The sequence below is a fragment of the Onthophagus taurus genome, chromosome 11, assembly GCF_036711975.1.
Source record: "Onthophagus taurus isolate NC chromosome 11, IU_Otau_3.0, whole genome shotgun sequence".
Classification (NCBI taxonomy): domain Eukaryota; kingdom Metazoa; phylum Arthropoda; class Insecta; order Coleoptera; family Scarabaeidae; genus Onthophagus; species Onthophagus taurus.
In genome coordinates, this window is record NC_091976.1 from 6,352,271 (window position 1) to 6,367,682 (window position 15,412).

At 31.5% G+C, this 15,412-nt stretch overlaps 1 protein-coding gene and 1 long non-coding RNA gene across 2 annotated transcripts in view; both read right to left on the bottom strand.

Annotated features, from left to right (window-relative positions):
- LOC111414325 (uncharacterized) overlaps positions 1–15,412 on the bottom strand; it is a 190,907-nt gene that overhangs the window by 96,824 nt on the left and 78,671 nt on the right. The window lies entirely within an intron of this gene.
- Positions 482–14,680, bottom strand: LOC139431794 (uncharacterized). Its single transcript, XR_011641850.1, has 2 exons — positions 14,421–14,680; positions 482–5,004 (listed from the first exon to the last, which is right to left on the bottom strand). It is a non-coding gene; the product is annotated as an uncharacterized lncRNA (long non-coding RNA).

The window sequence follows — 15,412 nt, forward strand, 5'->3', positions numbered from 1 at the left end:
TCTAAAAGTGCTTAAACCATAAGTTTAAGCGAACTCTCTTGTATTTTTAAGAATATTTTTATTATGATGGTCATAAACCTTTCAAGTTGTGAACCAAAGTGGATGAACTCTTAAAGTGATTTCCACTTCTTCTAAAGCGTTTTCATTTTAGAAAATCCAATGTCATTAGAATTAAGATAACTCGCAGCTGCGCGCCCTTCAGGCGCCAGACGCCTTCGACCCCACAATGCGAGGGCCGAATTCCAGATGTCCGCACCCCTTTATAAATCCTCGATTTAGTCTTTTAAGTTAGTCTTAGTCAAATCTCCGATTCGAACGTCGTCATTACGAAACTTCGTCTCTTCAACCCGAACTTAGCTGCCGCAAGCTTGATTGTAGAAAATAAGTTGTAACCTGTAATTCCCAAGTTGACGAAAATAAAGAATTAGCTGTAAGGAAAGCAAGCACTCTTATTTCAACCGAAGGAATACAACAAGTAATATAAATTTGTTTAATTAATATATTTGTCATTTTTGTCATACATTTTTCTAGAATAGTGTATTTATTTATAAATAAATTATTTAACGTGTACTATTTATAAAATTAATTATTACTGAATTATAATGCACGCCAAAATCCTCATTATGTCCATACTGTCCATAGTTTCCCTCACTTGATTCAACTCATTACTTTGAGTCTCAGTCAACTATCAGACGACTGTTCATTGTATGATCAGCGATTCTTCTAGAACAGCTGAATGAATAACTTGCATTCGACTAAAATGAAAATAATTATATTTTCATTTTATTTATTCGTTTGCTTGATAATCTGTTTCAGAAATCAACGAATATTATGATAGTTATTCAAACATTTGAATAAATTCTATAACATCGATGTATTCGAATACTTGACAACAATCGAATTATTCTATAGTGTTCATAACTAATCGAATATTCGAATAGTTGGTAACAACAATCGAAATATTCGAATACTTACCAACTATCGAATTATTCGATAGTTTTTATTCGATAGTGCCCATCACTAGCCTGGACCTCTTCCAGCTTATAGACGATGTCGCTTTTGCAGCAACACAAATAACAATAAAAAGTCTAAAATACAGTGTACGCGATGCGAAATCCCAGGGGAAGAACATACTAAGTCACAAAAATTCATTTTTTAGATTTTGGTGCCATCTGTTAGCGACGACATGACTCTAGCTTTGTATCAAGCCCACATAATGAAATATCAATCCTAGTCCATAGAAATCGGCTTTGAAATTTGAGTGTGCAACGAAAGAACATTCTAAGTCCACCGGACTCATCAAGCAGGCTTGCATAAATGTGACGTTTGCATCCGATTGCGTCAGTGTGACAAGTTATTTCGTTGTAATGTGTTTGTGCTTGAAGTTTTTATTTTCTTATTGACTTACTGATCGTGTTTAATACAGTGCTAATAATGTCGAGTGAAGACGAAAATGAGACGTCTGTAAGTTTTGGACGAAATACAAAAAAAGGAAAGTTACAGGAAGATTACGTTCTGCTAATAAGAGGTTACGTGTTGCTAGCCATGAGTGTGGTGACAGTTGCTCCTGCAAGCGTTTAAAATGTTTTGAAACAGTATCCGTTAAAGAAAGAGACGGTTTGTTAAAAGATTTTAATTTGCTGGGATCGAAAAACAATCAAAGTGCTTATTTAGCTGGCTTAATTTCAATTCATCAGATAAAACGTAGAAGACCACGAAAAAATGAAGCAGACAGTAACTTGCACAATCACGCATTTTGTTACAAAGTTAGATTGGTACGTGAAACAGATGCGATTGAGGTTCCTATATGCAGGAAGGCATTTCTTTCAATTTTTGGGATAACTTCTCAGATCATAAGGACTATCCAACATTCACTCATTACAACAGGAAATCCTCCAATCGACAACAGGTGTAAACACAAAAATAGTAAACACAAACTGTCAGACCAAACAATAGAAAGGATTCATTCCCATATTCAGTCTCTAAAAGGTAGGAAATCACACTATAGCTTGCATGATTCCAAACATTTATATTTACCTGATGATGTTTCGATTAAAAAATTGCACAATATGTACACTGATATAAATCCAGAAAATCCCGTCATACGAATGTTACAGAAATATTTTTAATACCCAATATAATATTTCATTTGGGTATCCAAGAACAGACACCTGCTCGAACTGCGACGAAATCCAGGCTAAGGTGTCATGCCTTCAAAAAGAAAAAGAAAATTGTACACCAGAAGAGTGCATCGCAAAAGAAAAGGATATACGGAATTTAACCGTACTTAACGAGTTACATTTGAGAAAAGCTAAAATGTTTTATAAGAGGAAAAGATTAGCAAAGAAAAAAGCAAGAAAATCTGCCTCTTATGAATCTATCTGCATGGATTTTATGAAGAATCTGCCGGTGCCTAATATTCCAACAAATGACGTATATTATAAACGTCAGTTGTCATTTTATATGTTCAATATCCATGTTCTTTCTACCGCCGAATCTTACTTTTTCACATATGATCAGACCATTGCAAAAAAGGGAGCAGATGATGTGGTCTCTATGCTTTACCACTTTTGCAAAAACATTTTGTCACCTGAAGTAAGACACCTTGATATATTTTGCGACAGTTGTGCCGGGCAAAATAAAAATTATACGCTATTCAGATCTCTTCATCACCTTGTTCATGACCTAGATCGTTTCGATACAGTTCAAGTTACGTTTCCAATTAGGGGACATAGTTACATGGAGTGTGACAAAAATATGGGCCTTATCAACACAAAAGATAGAATTGAGCAGCCTTCACAGTGGAATGAACATGTACGAACATCACGCTCAAAACCTTCCCCATTTACAGTAATCGAATGTGATAGGAGCCTCTTTAAACATTGGAGTAAATACTTTTTGACCACGTCCTACAAAAAAAAGCTTCTTTTCAGACCAGACCCATTATTGAGATTCTCTTTGAAAAACAACATCCACGGACAGTACAGTTACGGGAATCTTATTCTGGGGGCTGGGAATCTGACATTATACTGGACAAGAAGAAGAAGAAGACGGGTGTTGGACAGAACAGAAACCGAGAAGCAGAGGAACCAGAACTACTTTATGAGGGCCCAATTCCGATTCCAAAAAAGAAATTCGATAACATAATGTTTTTAAGTCGCTTCTGCGGATCCGAAGCTAAACTGTTCTACCAAAATGTTGATTTAAGAAATGATTTAGAAATTATTGAAAGTAATCGATTATTGGATAAAATAAATAAAATTGCAGAATGAAATTCTAACTATATCGAATTCAAATCCTGACACGTTTAATTGTTTAAAAATATTAGCAAAGGCAATTTTATCAATATTTTCATCGACGTGGGCATGTGAATATCTATTTTCAGAATGAAATTTTATAAAAAATAAATATAGGAATAGAATGACGGATGAGTCGAGTTATGCATGCGTACTGTTGAAATTAACTAAATATGAACCAGATATTAAATCTTTATCATCTTGTGTACAGCAACAAAAATCACATTAAAAACAATTCTTGTAAAACATTTATTAATAAAAAAATTGTTTAAAGAATTGCTTTTATTTGTTTATTTAATTATACTTACGTATAGTTTCACCACGCTAATATTTCGAATGAAACTTTATTGTTGCACGTCACATATTTAAAAGAGAATTTTTATGACTTTGTGGCACGGACATCAAAAAAGGTTCGCCATACCTGGTCTAGGACAATCTGTTAAGTGGTCATTATTCAAGTTTATGCAATATCGACTAGAAAATCCAGGTAAAGTGTTCTACATGGACACATATAATTATCAAACGTTGACTTCAATGAAGTAAACTGAGCACGACTTGCATTGAGCTAAAAAAAATGGAAAATCTATTTTCTTAATTTACTCAAAAGTAAGAATTTTGACATTGGCATTTTTACGAGCGTTAGTTGTATACACATATAGCTATACCAGCAACTGCAGTTCGAGCACATACATTTCAAATTATTATTCTTCTAAATAACTTCGTTTTTGTTCATAATTACTTTTTTATTCTATCTTATTTAAATCTACACTAACGTGTCTTATATAGCATACTAGTACAAGCTTGAACTTTATTAGTGGTTCAGTTTGCTTTTCTTTCTGAACTGTTTTAATTTGAACATTTTTAGTAAGAAAAGCTCCAACGTCCGAGTTTGACCTGGAACCACTGCACAAAACAGTAATCATAATTTTCGACAAAGAACCTGAAATAATCGCATTTCTAGCGAACCAGCCTGTGCATTTTATAAGCAAGATCGGCTTATATCTTATAGTTATAATGGTGAAATACATTCTGAAATATATCTCGAAAAGATCTCATCTCAACCTCTTTGGCCAAGAGGAGTCTGTTTCCAACAATCATTATCGACATTGAGCATCATGACTCAAGTATGATAGCAACATATTCTTCAAATTCAAAACATTGAGATAATTTTAAAAATTATACTTATACAGAAGTTTGAAGGACTCAAAATAATTAATTAATAGTTACGTCATATCCAGTACACAGAAAAGTAAGCAGAGTTATAAGGAAGAGTAATATTTTGGGAACTTTAATAAAACAAATTATCAAAAAAGCAGATCCCAAAATGTACAGGTTGCACGTACACGAGCGTTCCGCAAAGAATTATTCAAGTTCTGTGAAATCAATCTTGGTAGAACGCTTGCGCACCTATCCATAGCACAGCCATAAAAGACTGGTTCCTAACAAATTTCTCAAATATGAAATTATTGAGACATCTCAGCAGCATATTGTGGAAATAATACACAAATTTATGTTAGTATAAAAATAACCCACATGTGACAGGGGAAAGTCACATTCAGCATCAATTTTCATTTTTCAAAATTAATTTGATAAACCTACTAAAGGAAGTTCCATTGAACATGAGACAAAATATTTACTATCAATGTAATGGCCCCATTTTAGTTGCACAATGATTGATCATCATAAATCCAGGTGATTCACACACAAGCTGAAACAAAAAGAAAAACATGTAGTATATAATTAATTAATTAATAAGTATTGTAATTCAATAATTTATATGTACTATCTGTTCGACACTTCATAGTTATTAGAAAAAATAATTACTGTGAATACTTTCACATGGTACATAGTGGTAGAAAATTATGGCAATTGAAAAAAACTTACGTTTTACATTACATTGGTTACGGCATTTATGTTAAAACTTTAGTAGTTTCATTATTAATGTTAATTTAAACTAAACTTATGCGTGTTGGAAGACGAAGATAATATCTTCTTGTTGGGTAATTTCGTCGTAATTAAGCAATTAAGTCGTGGAAGAAAATGCGATTATGGAGAAAGAATTATCAACCAAGTCGACATAAGTGACAACTGAAATAATGTTACACAGCCAAGTCATTTTGAATACTTAAAAATGCCGTTTGAATTGAATTTATTGCTGATATGTATATTTAGTGTTTAAATGAAACTAATAAAGGTATGCAGGGAAAATATGAAATTATCCTGAGAGTTATAGATTAGTACTTTCAAAGAAAAATTGTTAACAAATACAAAATTATATATTTATTGTGAACGGATATAATTAGGGAAGGGATGAGCAAGTTCTAACAAAGAAATTGGCTGAAAATAGATTAATTTAAATGGAGATGGGCGATATTGAACACAAATGGAATCATTTCGAAACAGTTATACTAGAAGTACGAAGGCTTTCACGGCCGGTGTTAATTAAACTAAAACTAGAACTAACACTAGCACTATTACTAGAACTAACACTAGACCGAGAACTAGAAACTTTCGGGTTAAAACGTGCGTTTTTTGAAAAAATGTTTGATGTTTCGGATGCCATGTTGCAACCTTCTTCAGAAACAAGTTCGAAGTGACGTCTAGTGCTAGTTCTAGTGATAGTGCTAGTGTTAGTTCTAGTTTTAGTTTAAGTTATACTAGAAGTTGCAAAAATTATACAGGGTGTTTCAGGTTTTTGTAGCAGGACTTTAACAGTCGATAGATCTTTTAAAATTAACACAAAAACTTCATATAAACATAGGTCGACAAACGCTTTGTTTTGGAGATACAGGATGTTCAAATTAAATTTTTTAAATTGATTTTTATTTAATATTACACGTGTATTTCAACCGATTCTTTTCAAATTTGGTATACGGAGGTTTTTTGGCATGAGAAAGACGACTATGGAGTCCGGTTTACTATAACCGGTAGAGAGCGCTCTTTAACGTATTCTTTACGGATTAAAATAACAATAACTTTTCTGACAGTATATTTTTTGGCTTTTTGAATAAAAATTCTTATTCTCGGTACTTTTTAAGCAAAATGGGTACTCTTATCAAAATGTGCTAAAGTTTATCGTTTTCAAGATAATCCTCTTTTTATTATTCGATACAGACCAATGTTTTTAGAGGATTGTTAAAGATAGGCATAATAATGTTTGCCATTGAAACAAAGTAGGTAAGTTCACTAATGTTTTAGTTTATTGTATCAAGTGTCAAATCACCAGTAGTTGTTGATCAGTGTTAAATTCATTTTTCTTATTCGTTAACGTGTTAAATTCAATTTTCTTGTACCCTCTTCCGGCTATAGTAAAACGGACTCGATAATCGTCTTTCTCATGCCAAAAAACCTCGGTGTACCAAATTTGAATAGAATCGGTTGAAATACACGTGTTAATAATATTAAATAAAAATTAATTAAAAATTTTTACTTCAACACCCTATATCTTTAAAACAAAGCGTTTGTCGACCTATGTTTATATGAAGTTTTTGTGTTAATTTTAAAAGATCTATCGACTGTTAAAGTCCTGCTACAAAAATCTGAAACATCCTGTATGTAGTAGATATAAAAGAAACAGCAATGTGAACCAGACTTCTTTCTTCTGACCATCACACTGGTTGAAACTGGATGAAAATAAACAGCAAGGAAAATCAAATATATTTTTTTTTTAAATATGGACCTTAGAAAACTCGCTAGGAAAACAAACAGTTGAAAATAGCCCTGTAAAGGATAAAAACGGATTAATACTGAGGGAGAGATGGAAGGAACACTTCATGGAACTGTTAAACATAAATAGTCAAGATGCGATTAAGTTACCCCGACCCCTATACCACAAGAAAGACACTGAACAGAAACAAATGAGCGCAATAACCAGTAATTACAAGTATCAGATTAACTATGGAGGAGTTAGAAACGGTAATAAAAGAATTTTATCGAATAGTTGCAATTACGTAAGTACGACCCTATGAAGCCAGCTGAGCAACGGGACCTGGAGGAAATCGCAAATGAGTATCCATCCGATAACGAACCTTAAATTTTTCTATTACAAATTATAAAGTATATCTAGTTATACTTTATTTTTGGTTTGCGTCTCTGTTCATTTCCTCGTAGTGCAACCTAGGTAACGCTAAGAACAGAATAAACAATAGTCATCAATTGTAAAAATAGATTGAGTTCCTATAGTTATTCTTATTTTTATAGCTGGTGTTTATATTTGACCCACACCCTTCTCCATATCTATCTAATCCGACATTTGGGAAATTCTCTCTAGTTTAAAAGTAAATTAACCTAATTCAAAATCTAATTTCTACACAAAATTCTTATTTGGGCGATTTTACATCGATAAAAGCAAGATTGACGATTTTTAAGCAACATGTATATTGTAAAATTATACCAAGATGGGTTTATGGAAAAATTGAACTTGTTCATTCATAAGTAGATAGTTATAATTATTTTTATAATTTGTTACACGAATGTAAAAGCTCAACTCCTCCATAATTTATATTATGTTCAGTCTTTATGTGGTGCTTAAAAATATTGGAATTTTCGTTAGTTTTATGTTTACGAATTCTAGTTTCCAGCCTCCTCCACTTGTTCGATAGCAACAAACTTGTATCCGTAATTTTCTATCTATTTTCTTAGCTGATATCTTTCTTATTATTAGAGATAGCGAAAAACTAAATGCGCCATTTAAAAGCTTGATTCTTTCTCTATCTAAAACCGGTCTTTGTCTGTCGATAAGTAATCTAAGATCAATCTGTACTTAAAGTACAAAGCGGTGACTCTGTACTTAGATTAAATAGCTTAAAATTACCAAACTTCAAGCCTTTGTGCAATTGTTATCAAACCGAATTTTAATAGTATATTATTCAACAAGCGTATAATGGCGGCTGTTACCTACGAAGATAAAGTTGCAACACGAGCGAGCGAGTGTTGTAATCTGAGTAACATCCATTATACGCAAGTTGAATACTATACTTTATCTACAACTATTTAATTTTGAAAAAAAAAAAATCAAGAAAAAAAAAACTTGATAGACATTTCAGACATAACCTCAATATAAGAAAGCTGTCATTTCTGTTAATATTTTATTTTTTTGATTAGTAGGCCGTGTCAGAACTGTGGAATAAAGGTGAGTTTAGACATGCATGGATTTAGTGGCGCCAGTAGTTGCGCCAGTTCTATTTGCACGCCAGTAAAGGTTTACACTACATGTGGGAAAACAAAAATAAGTGATACGCCAGTTTCATTTTTAAAGTGTATTGCACAGAGTACAATATGTTGAGTAAACTTTCCAAAGCATGCAAAATAGTCGCTAAACTTTTAGTGGAAAAAAAGATAAAAGAAATACAGAAAAAGAAACGACGAAAAGATCGTGTCATAACATAACCTAAATTTGACATTAAAAAATTTTGTATTTTTGTGGATAGTAATCTATGTTGTCATGGTTACATGTTTTTAGACTCATCACTGGCGCCAGTAATTTCAGAAGGGTGCAAACTTTTCTGATCCATGCATGCATGATTTCAACTTGCATGCCAGTTGATGTTTACACATGCAATTTAATTTTACTGGCGCGCCAGTTTTTATTGGCGCCACTAAATCCATGCATGTCTAAACTCACTATAATGGCTTCATTATTCAACACTTTGTCAGTCATGAGTAATGGGTGTCATTACCCGTCAAAAATCAAATGTATAACGAATAGATAATTCAATAGTTATAGATAAAGATATTTCAGTAGTTTGACAGATCAATTGATACACAATCTATTAACACAAAGTCTATTAACACACATTTAGTTGAAACAATTCTATCTAACGACAGGTAATTGTCGTTATGCATTGATAGCCTAAGAAATAAGGTTTTCATCTGAAAATATGTTGTAATCTCAATAAGTTTAGTGAAAATAACTTTTTATTTTGTGCGTGGCTATAAATAAAACAATGTCAGGTTAGGATTTAATACGAAAATGCATATTTAACATTGCTTTTAACTTCCAAAACGAAACGTCAAATCGCAACTTTAAAGTTATTTTTCGGTAAGTACTACACTTTTCCGCACTTTTTTTATCATTTACGCCTCTTGACTCATTTCCTATCGATTAAAAAAAATCATAGATTTTTAAATCAGACTCCTAATCTTGATATATGCCAAGGTTTATAAGTATGGAAGTTATTCTTCTTAAAATATAAAATATTTTCTATAAAAAAGTTCAAATAATTAACATTAAAAATTTGGAAAAAGAACCTATGTTATGGGTGTGAACGAAAAATATTATAGTATATATAGTATATATATATTATAGTTGACGGGCGATCATACGAATTTGCGGTATATATTAAATATGATCACAAACATACCTTTACAAAAAAATGATAGAATTAGTAGAAATAAACTGGGAACATATAGAAGATCACACTGTAATTAAAAATAAAAAATTGTTTATTGAAGGTATTAAACTTTGCACGTTTAATAGCTATTTTAAACAGGATAATAACTATTACAGACAAATTTACGGTCTTCCAATGGGGTCCAGTTTGAGCGTGAATTTGAGTGGTATAGTGTTGAACGATTTAATAACAACACAATTAAAAACAACCAAAATAAAACCGATACTAATTGCTAAGTACATAGACGATCTGTTACTAATCTTACCCAAGAATGAATATCCAAAACTATTGGACACATTCAACAGTTACAATGATCGATTGAAATTTACAGTAGAAACGCCCGATAATGATAAATTACCCTTTTTGGATATAGTTCTGGTTATGAATCGAAACAACAACTCAATTGCAACGAAATGGTATAAAAAAGAAATTGCTAGCAATAGACTGTTAAATTTTCATAGCAATCACCCTAAGTCCCAAATCATTAATACCATGAACAATTACATAAAAAGAGCTATCTCAGTTACAGACAATGCCTTCCCAAAAGAAATAAGAAAACAATTATATAACATTTTATTAGAAAATTTCTACCCTAAAAGATTAGTCAATGATGCTTGGTATAGAATTAAAAATTCTATTGACAATGATAATCAAGATAACAATACAACTTCTCACATATCGAGACCTACAGAACAATATAAAAAAGAATATTTTTTAAGAAGTAAAACAAAAGATAAAACAGAAGGCCAATCATTAATTACACACTATTTCGATAAACATAATCAGAAGAATGATAGTGAACAAGATAATAGAAATATAAATGACGAAACTAATAAAATAACAAATTTGAATAAGTTTTGTAAGATTAAATACATACCGTCATTAACGAATAAAATAACTTCAGTATTCAGAGATCATGATTTTAAAGAAATTAAATTTGCAAAATACAATGACAATAAAATAAACACATTGATTTCAAATATGAAGGATAAAATTAAGATGATAGACGAGGTCGATACCGTTTATAAATTAAATTGTATGAATTGTGATAAAGTTTATATTGGAGAATCAAAACAACACCTGAAAAAACGAATTCAACAACATCAATATGACTCAAAACAGATCAAAATAAATAATAAAATAGCATTGTGTCAACATTCTGTACTATTAAACCACAAATTTGACTTTGAAAACCCCAAGATTCTCAATACAAATAATAATACCTTAATAAGGAAAAATTTAGAATCAATTTATATAACTAAAAATATCAATCACGCAGTCAATTTCAAAACTGATGTTGGGATAATTGGAGCGCATTACGCGAATATCTTAGATAGATTAAATATATAAAGCGAGATAGATAGAAGACGTTTGGGAGTGGTAGAAAGGAAGAACGAATTCCAGTTTTTGGGTAGTAAAATTAACCTTGAAACTTCGTACAATGGTATTTCAAAACAGTTGTACAATATGACGCACATACATGTATGCAAAGTAATTTTAAAATATTGTTTTTTTAAATCATCATATCAAGATTAGAGGTAAACTTTTTTAACATTCGACACCGATTAATTTTTGTATTTTTTTTGTGTGGTTTGAGATTTTTATGGTCTTTTGATGTGGTTTTTTTGTAGATAATATTACGAGTGACTATTTGTAGACTGAAGATGGGAGGTGTTCCCGAAACGTCTCAGATTGATTAATTTATAACAATTATGGAGGAAAAGTGGTCTTTTTTTTTAAAAACCTTTTATCAGAATTGTTTTTCGATTGTTTCGACATTTCAAATTCTTCTAGCAAGTCTAGTTTTAACTATTTAGGTTGGTGATGTATTAATTTTATGTTTTTAAGTCTTATTTTATGATTAGATTCTAAAAGGTGTTTAAAAATAGTAGAATTTTTGTCTTTAACATGTTCTTTAAAACGTGTTAGTGGATTTCTACCTAAATATTATTTCTCATAAAAAGTTTTACTTTTCCCCTTTTTTATTTTATTTTTAATTCTGATTAATGCACTCCAATAATATACAACCAAACAGAGTAACGATCGTTTAAAATTTCGACCAATAACGTGAATTTCTAAGTGGATAAAAGTTACCTAGGTTTTTCAACTGAATAAATCACGTGATATTTTATAACTGATTAAAACGCGACTACCATATAATATATATACTTTTGTTTACGTCACATTTTTGACAACTATAATTATGTACAGTGCCACACTTAATTATTGGCACAGCAATCGTTTTTCGTTTTATGGCTGTTTTTAAACCAAATTAACAAATGGTATTAGGTGAAAGTATTTATCCTATATTGTTTAATTGATTAAATACCTTATGCAGTTATTTTTGTATAAAAATTTATTTTTAATAATCTGTTTTAAATTAAATTAACAAAATAGTATTTATTTACAACGCACAAAATTATTGGCACACTTAACAATTGGTACAAACGTACATTATATGCTTAGCCGAAATGTCAAACATCCTAACTGTGTGTTCGTATTTCCCCCTATTGACAGTTAATTTAATTTTTAAATCGAATTCCATCTTGTCTTTATCAACTAAAGTATTAGTTAAATATGAAAATGGGTCGAAAACAGAAAGAAACAACAGAATCAGAGCGCAAAATAATTCTTCATTTGCACAACCAAGGCAGATCGTATACTGAAATTGGGGAAATAACGAACAGAAGCCGATATACTATTCGCAGTGTTATTGACCGATTTAAAAAAGCATCAAATTTCAAAAGTATTAAGCGTACTGGCCGTCCCCGAACATTAAACGATCGGGAACGCAAGCAGATTATCCGAAAAGTCAAAGCAGATCCAAAAATAACGTCAACACAGATTGCTACTGAAGTAAAACAAGATTTTGGTAAAGATATTCATCCCATAACCGTCAGAAGAGTGCTACACGAGGCTGGTTATAGAGCGCGTGTTGCGAGGCGAAAGCCACTAATATCTGTACGTAACCAAAAGAAGCGCCTGGAGTACGCAAAGGAATATAAGAATAAACCAAATACATTCTGGGATCAAGTACTATTCTCAGATGAGAGTAAGTTCAACATTTTCCGATCTGATGGTCGTATTAAAGTATGGAGAAGAGCCAATACAGCGTTTGATAAAGAAAATCTTGCACCAACAGTGAAACATGGTGGAGGAGGGGTGATGGTGTGGGGCTGCATGTCAGCTGCAGGGGTAGGCGAGTTAGTATTTATAGACGGTATTATGGATAAGTCAGATTATTTAAATATTTTAAAAGAAAACCTCCATAAAAGTATCAAAAAGTTAAATTTGTCGCCCACGTACACATTTCAACACGATAATGACCCAAAGCATTCGGCTCATATCGTGCGTATGTGGCTGGCATATAATACCCCACATGTCTTACCACACCCACCGCAGTCTCCAGATCTTAATCCGATTGAACATTTGTGGGAGGAATTGGATAGACGGGTCAAAAAGCTTCCAATTACTAACAGGTTGGAGCTGAAACAGGCATTGTTAGAGGAATGGTACAATATTGAGCAGAAAACAACCCAAAATTTGGTTCACTCCATGCCAAGGCGTTTGGAGGCCGTTATCAAACAAAAAGGGTTACCTACAAAATACTAATTTAGTTTAAGGCAGTTTTAAAATAGTTGTTTTTTAACTGTGCCAATAATTTTGTGCGTTGAAAATAAGCACTAGTTTGTCAATTTAATTTAAAACAGATTATTAAAAATAAATTTTTATACAAAAATAACTGCATAGAGTATTTAATTAATTAAACAATATAGAAAAGATACTTTCACATAATACCTTTGTTAATTTGGTTTAAAAACAGTCGTGAAATGAAAAACTATTGCTGTGCCAATAATAAAGTGCGGCACTGTAAGTCAAAAATAGTTAATAAATAATTAAAAATTGTTGATAAATTGTGCAATTGTCGTGTATTAATCTCCCTAAAATACGCTCGAGCTTGATTTTAAATCAGGATAATTTTATTTTTAATTCACTCAAGTTTTGTTACGCTTTGGAAATAACTCTCAATCAAAATTAAAAGATAAAATCGCTCCAGCTAAAGCTGTCGCGATTTTATCATGCTTTTGATTTCGAGTTATTTCCATGGTAACAAAACTTTCGTGTAAAAATAAAATTATCGGATTAAAAGTCAAGCTCTTGTGTATTTACCCCCGAGAAATATGGAGAAATTCATCTCTTTTATAAAACTACTTAATTACATAACTATAAATACTTACAATTTCACTATTAATCACTATTAAGATAATGAACCCAAGAGCACTTTTGAGGATTTTTATTTACTTATACAGAAGTGAAATTTTTGAAATTTTAACTTCAACTAGTGATAATTCGGTCTTTACGATAGTAGTAGAATAAGACGATAGTCTGTCTTAAAAATCATTGATTTTTAAGACAGACTCCTAATCTTGAATTATTCCTGTAGATAACATAAAGACACAACATCCTGCCTGGCACCCACACCAGCCGGATCGGAGGGAACCCCTTATTCCTGTATGGCTTATTTCTGTTTCTTTTTAAGTTATAATTCGCTTAAATTAATTTAATAATATTAAAGACATAACTTCTTTTTGACATAATTGCATCCTACTAAATGCTACTAAATGATATGCCTCTTATTAAGAAGTCGGTCATAGTAGGTCATACTATAAAATATAATATGTATTGATATGTGGTTTCATTCATTATAAATTTTTTTTATAAAAATTCTTACCTCATCCATCTTCGAAATGCAGACTTAAAAATCTGCCTTTTTTGTGTTTATTTGATGACAATTGATGGAAGTTTTCGCGTAAACATTACAAGAAACATTTGGAAATATTCCATATGCAATATTTGGACATTTCTACAACGTTGTTTTTGATAAAAACTGCTAACACCACAGAAGAAACTTCTTCTTTAAACGCTTTAAACGGAAAGCAAGAATGCCAAGAATGGTTACGCGTGGTTATGCGATGTCAACGAAAAAGCTCATGCATCATGCGTCACTGACAACACCTGGCGGCAAATATAGTTTTGTTTCCCGTTAATAGATGGCACGATTTAAATTATTCTACATTTTTAGACACAATTTATTTTTCTAATTATTTTTTTATATATTTGTTAAGAACAGTATTTAATTGTAAAGATAATTTAATATTTTAAGTATGATGCAGTTAATACTTGGTTTACGTGAACCTGAATCAATGTTGCCATCCTTACCGATATATGACATCGACTGATTTTCAAGAGCTTTATGTTCAAAGAATGCATTTTATTCTACATACGATTCTAACATATTACAAGGGTTTTTACCCAAGTTACAACTTCATGGCAAATTATTATGGAAAAGTGAATGCATAAAATTGAAGTACACACATTTTTCTACACATTGAAGTTTTCCGCGTTGTAAAAGTAAACACTAAATTGAGACGATAACGCTTCAAGGATACTCGTAGAATGTAGGAAGAGATTACGTGTAACTAAACGTAAAATTGAATTGTTATTATCTCGAAATTTGGGTAAAATAGAAAATGTGCGATCTTGTCGGAATATTGGGAATTCGTAAAGAAATCTGTATAAATCTTTTACTGATTTATACAGATTTGTCAAAAATCAAAGCTTTGTCATCCGCCTCATAGATGGCGCTAATTAGAAATTTTTCTTTTTAATGCAGTTTACCAACAATAAGCAATTTTCGGATATTATGCGTATATTAATTGTATG